Source organism: Anguilla rostrata, chromosome 6 (genome assembly GCF_018555375.3).
Source record: "Anguilla rostrata isolate EN2019 chromosome 6, ASM1855537v3, whole genome shotgun sequence".
In the NCBI taxonomy this organism is placed as follows: Eukaryota; Metazoa; Chordata; class Actinopteri; order Anguilliformes; family Anguillidae; genus Anguilla; species Anguilla rostrata.
Window position 1 is genome coordinate 57,241,274 of NC_057938.1, and position 18,245 is coordinate 57,259,518.

The following is an 18,245-nucleotide window of genomic DNA, read 5'->3' on the forward strand; positions in this document are numbered from 1 at the left end:
CCGGCCACTTGAGTGAAGTGTGTAAGTGAGCCTGAAGTCTGCGTGTGCTGTTTCTGCAGGATGTGTGAATTTTGGATATTCTGCTTACCGGACAGTCCCACCAGGGCCACAGTGGCTATCATACATTTTACAGAAAGCATATTTTTATTTTATTTATATTTTTCATTGAAAGATTTGATGCGCACACAAAGGTAAGTTAATAGTTCAGTCCAATCCAAGGATTTAAACGCAGAAGGGAAGGAAAGGGCTAACCGACACTTCCAGTTCCTGATGGACAGATGGAGGTAAACCATACGAGAAAAGAAGCGGAAGAAGCGGTGGAATTTTTTTTTTTACGCTGAATGATATTTGAGTGTAAAAGCAGAGGCTTCTGTTAGCAATCAATACTGGGACTTCACGGCCTGTGATTGGGGAAGGTTTGTTTGTGGAAACTGGGGTTGGATGAGAGGGCATCCTGGAGCTGGAGAGGAGGGGAGGAGGAGAGGAAAGGAAAGGAGGAGGAGAGGAGGGGAGGGGAGAGGGGAGAGGAGGGTAGGGGAGGAGAGGAGAAGAGAGGAGGAGGAGAGGTTTCGAGTGCATGGTGCAGTATAGAGCAGTGGTCTGTCCCCGTTCATCATCCCTCCATCCATCCTTCCCCCTCCCGGCCCTCAAGGTCATGGAGATGGCAGCGTTATGGAGCTGTGGGGCTTCCTGGTGGATTCTCTCATATGTGCATAACTCCTTCCCCAGATTCCAGCACGTTCCGTCTCTGGCCCAGAAAAGAAAAGATGTCCTTTGATTGGTTTGCGTTCCCTTTTGAACGGCAGAGGAATACATTGAGTACAGGTAATCCTGAAAGTCTTCGCCTTTCTGAAGTCGAGCTCATTTGATCCTATAGCCCAAAAGATTCTTCTTTTTTAAATGCGATGATGAAAATCAAATGTGAAAGAAGCATTAGGTGTGAAGCAGACAGGAGACTTCTGTACATGTGCAGTGTGTCTGTACAAAGCGTGAGTTATGGATCTGTGCTCATCTTCACACTGACAGGTTCGGAGATTAAAGTGACTCACTGGGCCTTTTGCTCAAACGTCAGATCAAAGATTAACTCATTTAAATAAATATATCCACCGTTTGGGTAATTTCAGTGCTTTATGATTTGAAAGCAATTAAAACACAAAAATGTGGTTTAATCGCTTTAATCTTTGAACGAGCAACGAACTTATAGCACACAGATCTGGTGTGCTGCAGACACCAAATGTTCAACATTAGCAGGCCAGGGTTAGGGTTAGGGTGACTGGGATGGGAGGTTAGGGTGTTAGGGTGAACTGATGGGGTTAGGTTTAGGCGTGAGACTGATGGGTTAGGGTTGGTGACTGATGGGGTTGGTTAGGGGTGACTGGGTTTATATTGGGGTTATGCTTGTATTTCATGCCAATAAAGCAACTTGAATTTGAGGGGGAGAGTGAGCAAAAGGGAGAGAGAGACAGAGGGAGATAGGGGGTAGAGCAAGACAGGACAGAGAGAGGGGAGAAAGGGGGAGAGCTGAGACAGACAGAGAGAGGAGATAGGGGGTAGAGCAAGACAGGACAGAGAGAGGGGAGAAAGGGGGGAGAGCGAGACAGAATGAGAGAGTGAAAGGAGACAGAAGAGAGGGAGGTGGGGTGAGCGAGACAGAGTGAGAGAGGCAGACAGAGAGAGGAGAGAGGGAGGAGGAGAGAGAGGGGGGCAAGATTGTAGAGTGGGCCATAAATGGGGGATGACAGCGTGTGCTAGAACACAAAGGTTATCAGAGGAAGGGGGGGGGGGTCGACAGTCCTCCACACCCCCCTGCCCCCACCCCCCTGCGGGAGCAGCCCCACCCCCTCCCCCCTCCCTCCTCCCCCCTTTACAACCAGCGACTGTCAGGTCTGATCATTCTGAGAGAGAGAGAGTGTGTGTGTGAGTGAGTGTGTGTGTGTGTGTGTGGGGGGGGGGGGGTGGCTCTGGCCTCAGGCTATGGAGGCAGAGAGGGGCTTACCCTGTCTGTGTCTGCTGGCCTACATCTCAGAGCACCCTGCCCTCCTTCATTAGCCTTCAAATAAAAAACAAAATAATAAAATAATAATATAGAAATGCAGGTGCAGCCTTAAGCTGGAGCACCTTTATTCAGCCCTCCTGATGGGCAGGTAACACGCCGTGGAGAATTAAACACTGTGAGCCTTGGCCGTGGGATTACCTGTCCCAATTAAGCAACAACTCCTGGAGGGTTCAAGCACAGACTCATCACTAAAGACTAGACATAACCTGTGTTGTTTGTGTGCGTTTGTGTGTGTGTGTGTGTATGTGTGTGTGTGTGTGTGTGTGTGATGCAGAGGTAGGTGACACTTCCAAACCTCCACTGCTTTGGGAGTTCCCATTACAGACACATCGACAGGGTCAGGGGTTGACTTTCCCTAAACTGGGACTGGCTTACTTCGTCTTTCAGATCTCTGAATAAATCACAGCACATATAGCGCTACTCACACCATGACGTACGACACAAACGGGCACAGGTCCGCTAACAGCTTTGGGCTCATACATGAGAGCGTTTATAAACCCCCAGGTAATTTACCTGGCAAGTTTTTTTTTTTTTTTTTTTTTTTTAAATTAAATGCCCTCCCGCGAACAAGTTTTTTCTTGCAACTGACCTACTGAACTTCTTCCACCTTTAATGAAACTTGTGAACAAAATGTTATGGTCTTTAAATTATGTTAGGCTAGATTAGCCCAGGGACGGTGATGAAGGGCTGAGTTGGTTTCGGTATTCATGCCAGCAACTGTTTCTAAATAATCAATTCACCAAGCCATTCATAGCTGCACAGAAACCCACTCTTGCCCTCGGGAGAACCACAAGTGGTCGCCACAATTATCTGAATAATTACAGCGGGTGTGATTACGCCGGTAACTCCCCCCACCTGCGTTCTTGGGTCTGAACTACAAGCCGAATTTAAGTTGGGAGGGAAAAAACAAAACAACAGACGATTCTCCAAGGAAAAGAGCAAATTCCAGCGCCGCAGAGTCGTCATATGGCTGCTTAAGATGGCTAACACGCCAGGCTGTTGTAAGAGTTGGAGCGGCTTATTTAAATTGAGCTAATTAAATTGAGGTAACTCACTACCTCGTTTTCGCTCACTTAACGTTCACCAAACACACGCGGCAACGGTAGCTGTACGGCAAGTCCTCCAGGCGGCTTCTCTCTCGGTTTCATCTGGCAAGCGGATGACCTGAGCTAAAGTGGTAAGAAGCTACATTATCTAACACTACATTAATCTTAACTGCTGTAAGAAACCAGGTTTATCTTGGCCTGCCTGGCGTTTAGCAAACCAGCAGGCCACCATGTTGTGTGGGCTAGTGGCTGGAAATGACAACTGTAGATGACAAATCAAACAAGCCAGACATTAACAGTTTATTCGCATTATGTTCTCTTGGGGCTGAACGGCCACACTGCTAGTTGTGCGAAGCCTACTGCAATCTACGCGGAGATTAATCGTCTTGACAGGGCAGTTCTCTGGTGGAATATTTCCGCGCCTTGCAGTTTGAATTGATTTGATGCAGCACTTGGGTAATTGGCTACACCGCCATCTGTAATCCCTCGGCTCTTGTTATTCGCAATCTCCCTTCATTCTTGGCCGCGTTTCCCGAGCGCTGGCTGGATTACGCGCGTGAAGGCCTTGTCATTTCATTCAGAAGTACATTAACCAGGCAAGCGCACGTGACACGCAATGACAAAAACCGTCCATGTACAATTTCTGATTACATCAATTGAGTGCTGGAGACGAGGAATTTAAATGATTTCGGAAAATATGAGATGATAAAAGATTATATTCGGCTATAGTCTGTCCTGGTATTTTGGTAATTCATTTGACTCTGTCGCACATGGTGGTTGAAACTGCTTTCCTGAGCAGGTTATTCCGATGGGTATTCCCTTGCTGTTCCAGTATTTTCTTTCTTTCGTCACGAACCAGGATGCGCAGCCTCGCAGGCAGTGTTGCCCTTGTGAACGCGCGTTCAGTGGCATTGTGGGTACGGCATCAAAGATTTGTGGAACATTTGAAATGGGGCAATATTTCGTTTTTGAATATTCTGAATAGGGGTATATATTTGCAACATTTGGAGTTGTGAAATGTATTTGGGACATTTGGGGTAGGGGATATATTTGGAACATTGGGGTATTGGAATATAAATTTGCAGAATGTGCATTTGTTTGGATACAGAAATGTTTTATCTTTGTAGAAGATACCCTGCCCTTCCTATAGTGACAGTTCAGGGCAGTTTATTTTTTTAATGTATATTTTCTTTCTTGAATAAACATGTGAATGTTCAGTAAGGTGGAGTGTGTGGTGCAGCCCATCTGCTCTCACTCTTAGCACTCAGACTGAATCGGTCTGGATGATTCCTCTGAGGACTGACCAATCGGGTGCCAGGATCAGATCCATCACGATCCAGCCGCCAGAAATCTTCAATAATGTCTTGTCTTCGCTACGGAAAATAAATACCCTCTCCTATTATTCAGTTTACTTGCATTTAGTGTTTTATACCGGTCTGCGTGTATTGGTCATTGGTTTGCCCTGGATCCAGTTGACATTTGTCCTTTGTTTGAATTTCATTGTGAATCATTGTAATTTTAATTTCCGACACAATTCGGTGACTTCTACTTTCGCTGAAATTGTATTGACTGACTGTTCAGTATTCACTTACCAGTCAGCTGAACATTTTTAAAGAAATATCTGCACTCCTACGGTACAGCCACACGATGGCAGCACTCAACCATGTATAAAAGGATTTCATACATTTAAAAAAAAACTAAAATATTGACTAGATACAATTTCCACTTGTTTCAGAGCCTCTTTTCCAGGAGACATTTCAGATATTTCGAGAAATAAGACATCTGCTGCAATATTGAATAATCCGATAATTTGTGAAAGCAGCCGGCTCCTGGTCGCTCATGATGTGCGTGCGCCCGGTCTGTCCGATAAGGACGGGACCAGAGGGCGGAAATGGCCCGGGGCTCCTGATAACCGAGACCGGAGTGACCGATCTGTCCCCGGCAGAGCCTGTCTGCCCGTCGGGTGGGTTCCGGTCCCGTCCGCGCCGCTGTGCATCACGTGACGGTGGAAAGCTGTACCGACGGTCTGGGGGCCCCTTTCGGGAAAAGTCGTTTATTTTTGTTGATAGCGGGGATTTGGATGTTGGCACCAGACAATTGTTTCTTTTGAATACGGAGATTACGCGCGATTTATGTTTTTAAAATTGTAATTCGTTTTTTTCCATATTTTATGAAAGACCAGATGTATTCCTGGCAGATGCTACTCTGAAATCGTAGGCCTAACTGTCACCAAGTGTTTTAAATATAAATGAACACTGGATTTCTAATCCTCCGCTCCACATTAAAGTGTGTCCTTGTAATTGAGAATTACCATTACAATCTGGAATGTGTGAAAGCCACACACTGTGACTTTACCGTGTCTGAATTGGCTGTCTGACATTCAGCCAACAAATTATTTTATGATGATTTGCGACAGTCTAATTACTCACTGCATTGTGTCTGGGCATTGTTTTTTTTTTTTTTTTTTTTTTTTTTAACCCCATTCACATATTTAAGGACCGCTTTCCTGGCAGAGGTAAAAACAAAAACAGCTTTAAGCAGACGAACCAAATAAAACAAAAAGCTGGATTGCAATTCTGTCGCATACTGTCTTCTCAAATCTAAACTTATTTCTGAAGGCTTTTTCCTGTTTTCTTTGCTCTCGTGTATTGCGTATTTTAGAAATGCCAAAAGTTGGAACTGGTTCGTGATGAACTTAAAAAAGCATCTTTAGAATGTTTTATAATGTAGCTCTTGTGCATAGATACACTGTGCCATTGTACACAGTGTTTTAGCAGAGTAACGTATTGTCATCAATTCCCCTTTAATATATAGCAAACGCATGGCTTGGTAGTAAGACATCATTCTGATCAGTGGTACATAAAATGGTATAGGATTATCAAATTGGTAAAATGAATTTCTTTTCAAAACGGTACATTGTTTTCAACACTATAGGGGAAATTGGTTAAAAATCTAATGTAAATCTTAAAACAAGTGCTTTTTCTCTTGCCCAACAAAACCCATTTTTCTATATTTGAAGATCCCGTATATCGGCAGTCTTGATCTGAGTTTTTTTCGTCCAGCGGAAATCTGTTAAGCTGCGTCTACAACTGAGATGGACTTATTTACAATAGATTGCAACTTGCGTTCAGAAATTTTTCATATCTAGAAATCATGCACAAAATACGCCAATGATTGTTACTTCAGCCTAAGTAGGATATTTGAATCTAATCACGTATGTATTGTATTATGCAAAAAGATGTTAAATTTAATTTAAAATACATTTTTAGTACCTCAAATGTATTCAGCATATTATGGTATACTTATCCATAAGACGGTACGTTTTATTGCGTGATGGTTATTTCAAGCTTTTGCGTTCAGTATAGAAGTTCATAAATAAAAATAATACAGTGACTGCAGTTATAAAATCGTCTGTTAAGGTTTTTTTGTTTAAGATGAGGCTAGAGATTTGGCATATTCCGTTCATCAGTGAAGCTGCGTTTTGCCGGTCTTATGTACTGAACTCTGAAAGATCGTCACCGGTGTCTAAGGCCGTTTCTTTGATATGAGCACTTATTCTGAAATATTTGGCCTCCTCTTTACCGAAGAGCATGGAGTGCAAATTTTCTGAAGAACTGGACAACATGACAGCCTGTGGGCCAGGTTGGGGCATTCGGTCATGTATAAGATTATGGAAAGTACTAATATTAATACAGATAATATTAATACAGATTTTTATTAATACAGATATGAAATGGCATACTTAGCAGTGGAGATGTTCTGTATCTTTACAACCCGCCCCCCCCACTTTATGCATGCGGTGTTCACTCAAAACTTTCCTTGGGGTGAACTCATCCCCCCCCCCCACCCCCATAGAGATTGGGTCTGACTTCACTGCTTTTTGTGTCCGGTAGAGAAATGGCCATCTTGGGGTTACGCCTGGGTTGGGTCCTCTGAGGGTAGAGGTCAGGGGTCACTGAGGTGTCACAGATAATCACATGATCGCTAGCGGGGTGTGAGGTTCGCTAACCGGATATCAGTGTGCGGTAGGCGCACGGTTAGCGCACAGAAGTCACCGCTAACAAAGGGCGTGGTCTCTGGGGGAGGCAGGGGGGGGGCATACAATACAATAATCACAACTGGGCAGCACCCCCCCACCCACCCAATAAAATGTTATGATGAATATAACACACTTAAATATTTGCCTTTCTGAGTTTTCGGCACAGATGTGTTCTGCCATGTCATCGCCCCCTCCACTTGGAAACCGAAAGCACTTGGCTCTCTCTAAACACTGAGTACGCCCGCGTGGCTCGCTGTCCTCCCCACATTCTAACCCTGAGTACGCCCGTGTGGCTCGCTGTCCTCCCCACATTCTAACCCTGAGTACGCCCGTGTGGCTCGCTGTCCTCCCCACCTTCTAACCCTGAGTACGCCCGCGTGGCTCGCTGTCCTCCCCACATTCTAACCCTGGGTGTGGCTGTCTGTCCTCCCCACATTCTAACCCTGAGTACGCCCGTGTGGCTCGCTGTCCTCCCCACATTCTAACCCTGAGTACGCCCGCGTGGCTCGCTGTCCTCCCCACATTCTAACCCTGAGTACGCCCGTGTGGCTCGCTGTCCTCCCCACATTCTAACCCTGAGTACGCCCGCGTGGCTCGCTGTCCTCCCCACATTCTAACCCTGAGTACGCCCGCGTGGCTCGCTGTCCTCCCCACATTCTAACCCTGAGTACGCCCGTGTGGCTCGCTGTCCTCCCACATTCTAACCCTGAGTAGCCGCGTGGCTCGCTGTCCTCCCCACATTCTAACCCTGAGTACGCCCGTGTGGCTCGCTGTCCTCCCCACATTCTAACCCTGAGTACGCCCGTGTGGCTCGCTGTCCTCCCCACATTCTAACCCTGGGTACGCCCGTGTGGCTCGCTGTCCTCCCCACATTCTAACCCTGAGTGTGGCTGTCTGTCCTCCCCACATTCTAACCCTGGGTACGCCCGCGTGGCTCGCTGTCCTCCCCACATTCTAACCCTGAGTACGCCCGTGTGGCTCGCTGTCCTCCCCACATTCTAACCCTGGGTGTGGCTGTCTGTCCTCCCCACATTCTAACCCTGAGTGTGGCTGTCTGTCCTCCCCACATTCTAACCCTGGGTACCCCCGTGTGGCTGTCTGTCCTCCCCACATTCTAACCCTGGGTACGCCCGTGTGGCTCGCTGTCCTCCCCACATTCTAACCCTGGGTACGCCCGTGTGGCTGGCTGTCCTCCCCACATTCTAACCTTGGGTACGCCCGTGTGGCTCGCTGTCCTCCCCACATTCTAACCCTGAGTACGCCCGTGTGGCTGTCTGTCCTCCCCACATTCTAACCCTGGGTGTGGCTCGCTGTCCTCCCCACATTCTAACCCTGGGTGTGGCTGTCTGTCCTCCCCACATTCTAACCCTGAGTATGCCCGTGTGAGCACCTTTGAGAACGGAGACGGAGAGACGTTTCCACTGTAGCGGCCGTTGTCGTCGTCGTTGGTGCAGACAGGGAGAGAGATGAAATGAATAAACCTTTGAATGTGTGCAGTTCATTGATCTGGTCACGTGTGGCTGTAATAATGCACACCAGCTCTGATGAGGCTTCCCTCTCGGTGCTTTAGTGTGTGCGTGTGCGTGTGCGTGTGCGTGTGCGTGTGCGTGTGCGTGTGCGTGTGCGTGTGCGTGTGCGTGTGCGTGTGCGTGTGCACAGGCGAGCAGTGATTGTTTGTGTTCAGCCCAAAGTTATGCCCTGTGCCCTAACGGTGCGATGTGCTAGCCGCCCGCAGAGCAGGCTCTGGCCGTCCGGTTGCCTTAATGAGATTGTGTTAAATCCAAATCCAGTTTGGCTCAAGCCAGGATGCTTTTAAATCTCATTTGGAGTGCAGGCTAACTCTTCTCTGACGACTCCAAACCGATAAATCTTCATTCCCCCCCCTCCCTGCACGGGAGAGGGGGGTAGAGGAGGAACTTGAAATTGCAGTGAAATTGTGCTGAATGTATTTTAATCAAAGTTTTAAAAACAGTGCTGTAGATCATGTCAGGCCGGCCCTGTGCGTGTGAATGTGGCGCAGCCTGTCGCATCCTCTCTGCGTGGAGTTTGCGTGTCCTCCCCGCGCGTCCTTTAGCCTGAGTGGGGCTGCCCTCTGTCCTGCCTGCTCTGGAAATGCTGGGCCTTTAGACTGAGTGGGGCATCTTCCCTACCTGCAGAATTCCATGGTTGCCAGGATACCCAGGTTAAAGATGGTCGCACAGTCGACAGTAACATTTTTTTGTTGCCATTATCAGTGTGAGACTTAAACTTATTTTGACAGTGCCGCGCACTCACACTCATGCACTCACTCGAACTTGCTCACTCATACGTGCACTCACAGGTGTTTTAAATAAGGTGTTTTCATCAGCTGCTCCATCAGTATGAAAATGAATGGCACTTGGACACTCGTGCACCCCACATCTCAGATAATGTTTAAGGGCAAAAGTATACCCTGTTTGGCCCCGCCCGGCCCCGCCCTGCCCCAGCTCCTCCCCACCCCACCCCGCCCCGCCCGCCCCACCCTGCCCGCCCCGCCCCGCCCCTCCCCTCCTCGCCTGTCTGCGTTTGTATAGGCCGCTAACGGTCTCTCGGTGCGCGGGGTGAAGCGGTCTCTCGGTGCGCGGGGTGAAGCGGTCTCTCGGTGCGCGGGGTGGGTCCGTGGCGGGGGAAGCGTTTAATTTCCGCGCACCGCAGACACGAGCGGAGCAGAAGGCACAAACAAGGCGAGGGAAGAGGAAACAAAATGACAGAAATTTGCAAAGTTTGACGGATGGAGGCGCAGAGTCGCCAGCAGCTAATGCCTCTCAGTGATTAATAAGCGCTGAAATAATTGCATTTCATTAAGATGGATGACACCCCATTTAACCTCCCCATTTCAGCCCTACAGTGGAAAAGCATGAAGCCCTCATCTATAACGGCTTGCGTAGCATCGCTATGGCAACGTGGGCAATGATGGAGAGGCGCTTTGGTCCAACATCGGGCTGAAGATTACCGACACGCCGACCGGCAGCCTGCCGCTACCTGGATTAGCACGTTACCGCCCCCCCCCCCCCCCAGTCTGATGGAAGGGAATACGTAATGAGCTCTTGAGTAAAGCAATTAGACTGTTAAAGGAGAATCGCTGCGAGTGACATTCGCTTTCCTCCTCTTTAAGCATATGCTAACATCGGGCATTAATAAAAGTTTACCCTGCAGGGAAAGCAGCCCCCCATCCATTTAGTGTACGAGTGCCCGGGAGCCTTTAAGGGCTGTTAGCGTGCGTTACGCTGTAAGGGCTGTTAGTGTGCGTTACGCTGTAAGGGCTGTTAGCGTGCGTTACGCTGTAAGGGCTGTTAGTGTGCGTTACGCTGTAAGGGCTGTTAGCGTGCATTACGCTGTAAGGGCTGTTAGTGTGCGTTACGCTGTAAGGGCTGTTACGCTGTAAGGGCTGTTAGCGTGCGTTACGCTGTAAGGGCTGTTACGCTGTAAGGACTGTTAGTGTGTGTTACGCTGTAAGGGCTGTTAGCGTGCGTTACGCTGTAAGGGCTGTTAGCGTGCGTTACGCTGTAAGGGCTGTTAGTGTGCGTTACGCTGTAAGGGCTGTTAGTGTGCGTTACGCTGTAAGGGCTGTTACGCTGTAAGGGCTGTTAGTGTGCGTTACGCTGTAAGGGCTGTTAGCGTGCGTTACGCTGTAAGGGCTGTTACGCTGTAAGGGCTGTTAGCGTGCGTTACGCTGTAAGGGCTGTTAGCGTGCGTTACGCTGTAAGGGCTGTTAGTGTGCGTTACGCTGTAAGGGCTGTTAGCGTGCGTTACGCTGTAAGGGCTGTTAGCGTGCGTTACGCTGTAAGGGCTGTTAGTGTGCGTTACGCTGTAAGGGCTGTTAGTGTGCGTTACGCTGTAAGGGCTGTTAGTGTGCGTTACGCTGTAAGGGCTGTTAGCGTGCGTTACGCTGTAAGGGCTGTTAGTGTGCGTTACGCTGTAAGGGCTGTTAGTGTGCGTTACGCTGTAAGGGCTGTTAGTGTGTGTTACACTGTAAAGGCTGTTAGTGTGCGTTACGCTGTAAGGGCTGTTAGTGTGCGTTACGCTGTAAGGGCTGTTAGTGTGTGTTACGCTGTAAGGGCTGTTACACTATAACAGCTGTTAGTGTGCGTTACGCTGTAAAGGCTTTTGCTCACTCTTGTTCACTGGCTCGATCGCTCTCTCACTGGCTCACTCGCTTGCTCACTGTCATGCTGAATAGCTGATCAGAGCTTTTCCCCCTCAGTGCTGAACGTGTTGAGCTCAGCTTGCTGGGTTGGTGCTGCAGTGCTTTAGAGGGGGTTACTGAAGAGGATTTTAAAGCCCGCATGCGGTCCATGGGTGGCTCATCACTGTGTGGATACCTGCTGCTGCTGTCTGTACACTTAACAACCAACCCACAGACCCCTGGCCATGTTTGAGCGAACAGTGTTAGACTTGGTTAATTTGGGGGAAAGACTACCTTGTATGTGACCTTTAACTTGCTGAAATATAAAAAAAATATATATATATATTTTATATGTGAAATTCTGTGGGTGCAAATTTCATTCTGCTTGTATGTATGCTTTAAGCACTGAGTCACACAGATCTTGTGTGTCTCTTACCAGTGAGACATTAGTCAAAGCATTCAGGAACAAACACTGACTCAGTAAAAACATTGACCAGCAAGAACCCCACTGAGCTGTGGAAATTGCCCTAACTGCCCCCCCCACCCCCCTCGTACATCTGCACCCGACTGAGCCCCCCTGTACGTCTGCACCCGACCGAGCCCCCCTGTACGTCTGCACCCGGCAGAGCCCCCCTGTACGTCTGCACCCGGCAGAGCCCCCCTGTACGTCTGCACCCGGCAGAGCCCCCCTGTACGTCTGCACCCGACCGCGCCCCCTGTACGCCTGCACCCGACCGCGCCCCCCTGTACGCCTGCACCCGACCGCGCCCCCCTGTACGCCTGCACCCGACCGAGCCCCCCTGTACGTCTGCACCCGACCGCGCCCCCCTGTACGTCTGCACCCGACTGAGCCCCCCTGTACGTCTGGGGGAATCTGCACCCTGTTGTTTGGTGGGCGGGGCATCCGGACGGCGAGCCCCAATCGGACGTCGGCGAATCCTGTGAGGTCCTAACGCGCTGGGCGTGGCGAGTGGGACCAGGGGACACTTATCGCGGATTAAGATGGTATCGGCTCTGCAGAGGAACATCGCCAAGGTTATTAAAGAGGGTGTAGCGGGAGGCGAGATGGCCGGGGCGGTAACCAGCGGCAACGGCGGGAGATAAATGGCTGACCCGGGCGAGTGTCAAGCCAGGATTGATGCCGCTATCAGCCCCAGTGCTCTCCCAATGATTTCGCAGACCTCTGATAGAGTGTGTTATCTAGTTACAGCCACAAGGGCAAGAGCCTGGGGCCCAATGCAAGGTCAATCTGTGAGGACAATCTTTGTTGGACTAAATGAGAAAAAAGGCCGTACAAAAAAAAAAAAACGAGAGAGAGAGATAGAGGGAGAGGGGGAAAGAAAGCAGCTGCTCGGTTGCTGGGATAGGATAAGCTAAATGACTTCACTTTAGTGGGATCGGCCTCAGGCAGAGTTGACAAATTTTCAACAGAAGCGTCTGAAGTACAATGACTGAGTGTACCTGGAGCCCCCCGCCACCTCACACACACACACACTCGCGCACACACGCACGCACGCACACACACACAAACGCACACGCACATACACGTACATGCACACACAAACCCCTACGTCCACACGCACACACATGCAAGCTCACACACGTACATGTACGGAAACACGCACGCACGCGCGCACACGCGCACACGCGCACACACACACACACACACACAGACACATTTTTGAATAAAAAAAATCATTCAGCCCATTTTTTTATTTTAATTTTTTTAGGTTAAATTGCCGGAGCATCTCTGGCAAAATTCCCTGTTCAGGAATCAAACCTATAACCCTCTGGATAAAAGCTAAGTTCCTGAACACTACACACTGCCCCTGACTGTCAGGAGGTGTTTTCCCAGGAAAGTGGGGGTGTGCTTGCGGTGGCCGTCGTAAATTTTATAACCCCGCCCCCCCCCCCCCGAAGACCCTGCCAGTCACTGGAGAAGCAAGAAGACGGGCAATAAAATGAGATGAATTTCATCACCTGGACGATTTAATTTTATACAGCCTCTTCTGGACACCGTCTGATTCCCCCCACCCTCAGCCCCCACAGACTGCTAAATCTCACCTCCTGCTCGACCTGTCTCCTTCCTGTCCGGTACCCACAGACTGCTAAATCTCACCTCCTGCTCGACCTGTCCCCTTCCTGTCCGGTACCCACAGACTGATAAATCTCACCTCCTGCTCGACCTGTCCCCTTCCTGTTCGGTACCCACAGACTGCTAAATCTCACCTCCTGCTCGACCTGTCCGGTACCCACAGACTGCTAAATCTCACCTCCGGCTCGACCTGTCCCCTTCCTGTCCGGTACCCACAGACTGCTAAATCTCACCTCCTGCTCGACCTGTCCCCTTCCTGTCCGGTACCCACAGACTGCTAAATCTCACCTCCTGCTCGACCTGTCCCCTTCCTGTCCGGTACCCACAGACTGCTAAATCTCACCTCCTGCTCGACCTGTCCCCTTCCTGTCCGGTACCCACAGACTGCTAAATCTCACCTCCTGCTCGACCTGTCCGGTACCCACAGACTGCTAAATCTCACCTCCTGCTCGACCTGTCCCCTTCCTGTCCGGTACCCACAGACTGCTAAATCTCACCTCCTGCTCGACCTGTCCCCTTCCTGTCCGGTACCCACAGATGCTAAATCTCACCTCCTGCTCGACCTGTCCCCTTCCTGTCCGGTACCCACAGACTGATAAATCTCACCTCCTGCTCGACCTGTCCCTTCCTGTCCGGTACCCACAGACTGCTAAATCTCACCTCTGCTCGACCTGTCCCCTTCCTGTCCGGTACCCACAGACTGCTAAATCTCACCTCCTGCTCGACCTGTCCCCTTCCTGTCCGGTACCCACAGACTGCCAAATCTCACCTCCTGCTCGACCTGTCCCCTTCCTGTCCGGTACCCACAGACTGCTAAATCTCACCTCCTGCTCGACCTGTCCCCTTCCTGTCCGGTACAGCTGTGTGCTGCAGCCGTTATGGCCCAGTAGTGCAGGTATCACCCCTCGGCCCTGCTGCAGTGATGATGATGATGATGATGATGATGATCTTGTTCTCCTCTTCCTCTTTAACCCATCCTGCTTAAAGGTGCTCTGACTCTCTGCCCAGCGTTTGGCAGAGCTCCTCCTGTGTTGGTCCTTTTCCGTTTTAAACATCCTGAATGCTGTTAAAGTCTTCTGTGCTGCTGTGCAGTCCTCCCTCACGCTGGGCTCTGTCTCAGGACTCTGGAACTTCATTTCTTCACAGTGCTGGCAGCGTTATTTATGCTTTTTCCAAGTGATTTTAATGTACAGATGACAGCAGATTGTGCCGAAAAAGAACCAGTTACAGTAGAACCTCTATTATCCGGCATTCTACTTTCCGGAATGTTGTACTTCCTGGATTTTGGGCTGAGGGTTTTTTGTTTTTTGTTTTTTGTTTTGGTGTGCATTTTTCCTCCTCCTCAGCGGCCGATGTCATCAGCCCTGCCAAACCTAGGAAAGCTCTGTTGTTGAAGAGGGACTTTCTGCTGAATAGAGGAAATGTTTTTAACACTGATCTAGCTCTGCCTGTTGCATTACTCCATGGTCCTTTAGTAAAATTAATGGGTGTGGGTGAGGAGAGCCCCCTGGTGGCCAGCATGGGGTACTGTTCTCTCAGTTTGAAGCTTTACTCCTGATGTATGACTGCAGACATTTTACAGACGCGTGTTGTAATGAAGTGCGCCGTGTGCTTAAATATGGATCACCCTGACGCTGGCAGGTTCGGGCTCTGTAATTAATACCGGCTTTAACCAGGACGTGCCGAGGCTGGGCCAAACCGGCCGGGGAGGGCTCATTAAATGTTTATTCATGAAAACCCCACATTTGCATGAATGAAATTACAATTATTTAGAGACAGGCCTTCAGCCTGCAGCAAGCAATTATTATTTTTTCATTGACAAGTGTGTCAAGCTGTTCGGTTGGCTCAGGGTGCTCGGAGACGGTCGGTAAGTCCGTTTGAGTTGTCAGGACGACAGACGGAGAGAAGGCCTGGTGCCAGTAAGACTCTATACATGCCGCAGAAGACATGAAGTTCTGTTTTTAAGTTTTGAGAACTTGAATTGAATTAATTTTTAAGACTAGGCGAGCGTTTTTCTGTTTGATGTTTATTCTAAGTTTATTCTAAACTTGTTGACACAGCTCTGTGGCCCTCCTCCAGTTTTAGGGGTACAACGCTGGCCTTTTCACAGCGACGGTGTTCAGAGTTATAGACTGTGATCCATATCTGCAGTGTCCAGGGACTGGTGCTGTTACTGAAACGTGTCACAGCAGTCTCTGTCAGGCACACGGCCAGACATTTTACATTCTGTACGCCAGACAAACAGGGAATCTCATCAATACCAGATTTCACATCCCAGAGGAACACCTGCAAGGGCAGACCTTTGTTTAGGTTACTTTACAACTAAATATGATACAAGTCACACAGCCGTTATAACCTCACGCAATCATTATAATCTTATCCAGCTGTTATAACCTCATGCAGCAGTTATAACCCTCAGGCCAAAGTTATAACATTGCTAAAAGAGGCTCTCCTCTTCCTTGAGTTGTTTTTTGAATTTTTTATTTACTTATTGCTCTTGTGTTTTTTGTGGGGCTCGCTCTCCGCCTCCTGCATTGATTGGCGGGTGAACTGGCCTGTGCACAGCGGTGCATTAAACGCTGACCCGTCAGACGGGGGGAAACGCTGACCCTGTCAGGCTGGAGACGGAGCTGTGACCCGGAGCGCACCGGGGCGAGGGGGTTCTGTCCGAAACGGGAGAACCTCATTATCCGCCCGCTCCTTCCGTCCGAGCTCTTACCTCCTGTGTTCTCTTCTGTCGGAGCAGCCGGAGTGCGGTTTGATTGCTCTCGGTGTGGAGCTGTCCGGGGAGAGGCGATCTGTCAGGAGCGCGCGGCAGCGCTGGCCGCGGCTAGATCACTCACCGTGCCGATATTTCTCACGTAATTTGACAAATAATTGAACAAGTCTGCGAGCTGTTGGTCTCATGCGTTCTGTTTTTAATGAGTCTGTTAGGAGGAATAATGCCTTCGTAGTTAGGGGCCTGTAAGATTAGAAATGGCTGACAACACAAATGCCTCCATTGAAGTTAATGAATCCGGAGACAATGGGCCTCGTTCACTGGAACTAAAACAATTAATGGACACCAGAAAAAAAGAAAAATGCAAAAAGTTTTTTTTATTGCTACTCCATTAACCCCCCCACGCTCCACCCCCGCCCAATGTCATTAGCCTGTAAACTATTCCTCGTTAGGTGATGTCCCCCACAAACCAGATTAATTTTGCGTCTGATATTAATGAACTATTCGATTAAATCAATTCCAGTTCAACAGATTCCATAAGCTGTTAAGTGTTTTCAGTTTGGAAACAAAACAACAGAAACTCTGCTAAGTACAGCGGGATTGTGGGATTACAAAAGCAGGAAAAACTTTAAACTCCCATCAACGAGCCGGGATAGTGAACTGCCCCCAGTAACCCAGGGTCACTTTAACTGCCCCCAGTAACCCAGGGTCACTTTAACTGCCCCCCACCAGCCTGCGGGCGTGGGCAGCTCACGCATGCAGGGCTTACGGAAGACGGAATGTCAGAAATGTGAACCTGGCGTGCGGACGGGTTTCTGACGCCCTGCACGTGCGGCTGTGCTGTAGTCCAGGAAGAGGAGCGCGCTGACGCTGTGACCAGCGCGTTTTTGCGTTTTTGGTGCATTTCCTGCGGTGTCGCAGTACTGCGCCCGCACAGTCCTGCTCCACACACGACCGGGCAGCCCAACACATTCAGGAAGGGGGGCAGGCGGGGGTTTGGGTGGGGGTTTCAGCAGGGGAGGGGGGCGAGGGTGTGGGATATGAAAGGGGGTTTTGCTGAAGGCACTGAAGACGGCGCAGACACAACACAGAGAGAGAAAGATCCTCAAAAACAAGTTAAATGAGGCAGGGAAGTGGGGGGGGGTGGAGCGCGGGGGGGGGGGGGTGTGACGCGGCTGCGGTAATGAGCTCCCCACAGCGGGGACAGCGGACGGGTAAAATAAAGGAAACTGCGGGACTCTGTATTTATACTCCATAATGAACCTGCCTTCATTAGACCCATCTCTTAATTACCAGTGTCGGGGGCGGGAGGCAGGAGGGGGGGGGCAGTGTTCAAACGGCTGTACTGCCCAGGAGCATCATGGGAGTGAGCAGGCGTTGTCCGATTATAGCTGTCCCAGCAGAAACATCTAACTGAAGAGAATTCATCATTATGAGGATTGCAACGAAAACTTTAATGTTACTGCAAACCAGAGTGTTGAATGTATTCTGTGTGTGTGCATGTGTGTGTGCGTGCATGCGTACGTGAGCGCGTGTGTGTGTGTGTGTGTGTGTGTGTGCGAGCTGCTGTAAGTGGTATTTAACAGGTGTATTGAGTCTACTTGGCGTGCTTGTCTGGTGTTTTGCCACAAGATGGCGGTAAAGCTACAATGGTCCAAAAAACAGGAAGAAAAGAGAGAAGAGAAGAGAACCCTGAAAGAGCCCGGCTGTGTCGGAGTGGAGCTCCTGTGGACTTCGCTCTGTGACAGGAAGTGCCTCACTCCGTCTGAGCGCGTGCAGACAGGTTTCCTGCAGTCATGGCCCATCCAGCAGAAGGCTGATCACTCGGTGAGCTAGGGTATCAGTGACATGGTAACACAGGGCAGAAGCTTTCCCAGAGCCCAAGAGGGCCCAATGATAACCGTGACGACCCTGGCGGGCGAGGGCAAGGTGGCGACTGTGCGTCGCGGGTGAAGGGCGTCACAGGTTGGAATAGCGGTAGGAGATGGAATAGCGGTAGGAGATGGAATAGCGGTAGGAGATGGAATAGCGGTAGGACGTGGAATAGCGGTAGGAGATGGAATGGCGGTAGGAGATGGCGTTTTGCCCCTGGTCCTCAGACAGATGGCCTCCCGCAGGCCAGACGCTGCCAGTGGCTCCGGGCCGT

The 18,245-nt window shown here is 49.8% G+C and overlaps 1 long non-coding RNA gene across 2 annotated transcripts in view; it reads left to right on the forward strand.

The window, feature by feature from the left end:
- The first annotated feature begins 2,696 nt into the window (after window positions 1-2,696).
- Window positions 2,697-18,245, forward strand: part of LOC135257775 (uncharacterized) — a 63,644-nt gene continuing 48,095 nt past the window's right edge. Inside the window, exon 1 of one of the 2 annotated variants that reach the window (XR_010330741.1) lies at window positions 2,697-3,233. This is a non-coding gene — a long non-coding RNA (uncharacterized LOC135257775). The remainder of the gene's footprint in view (window positions 3,234-18,245) is intronic. The other variant, XR_010330740.1, reaches the window with a different exon arrangement.